Source organism: Octopus bimaculoides, chromosome 28, assembly GCF_001194135.2.
Source record: "Octopus bimaculoides isolate UCB-OBI-ISO-001 chromosome 28, ASM119413v2, whole genome shotgun sequence".
In the NCBI taxonomy this organism is placed as follows: Eukaryota; Metazoa; Mollusca; class Cephalopoda; order Octopoda; family Octopodidae; genus Octopus; species Octopus bimaculoides.
Window position 1 is genome coordinate 16216968 of NC_069008.1, and position 564 is coordinate 16217531.

Below are 564 nucleotides of genomic sequence, written 5' to 3' on the forward strand. Positions count from 1 at the left end.
TTCCAGTTGATCCGATCAACGGAACAGCCTGCTCGTGAAATTAACGTGCAAGTGGCTGAGCACTCCACAGACACGTGTACCCTTAACGTAGTTCTCGGGGGATATTCAGCGTGACAAGGCTGGACCCCTTTGAATTACAGGCACAACAGAAACAGGAAGTAAGAGTGAGAGAAAGTTGTGGTGAAAGAGTACAGCAGGGTTCGCCACCATCCCCTGTCGGAGCCTCGTGGAGCTTTAGGTGTTTTCGCTCAATAAACACTCACAACGCTCGGTCTGGGAATCGAAACTGCGATCCTATGACCGTGAGTCCGCTGCCCTAACCACTGGGCCATTGCGCCTCCACATTCATTGTATTACCTTATTTGGTATTCTCTGGCACCTTTTCAATCAACAGCTTTATCTCTCTTTCCAGATCTACATCAGTTCCGCAAAGCCATTTTTATATAATGTTGAGTAGCCAGTGTATAATTGTCTGCAACACCAAACTTGCTCTCCTGTCCCTGACCTCAAACTGCATAATCTTACACCGCTATCAAAGCTACATTAATTTCCTGAAGCCTGCTC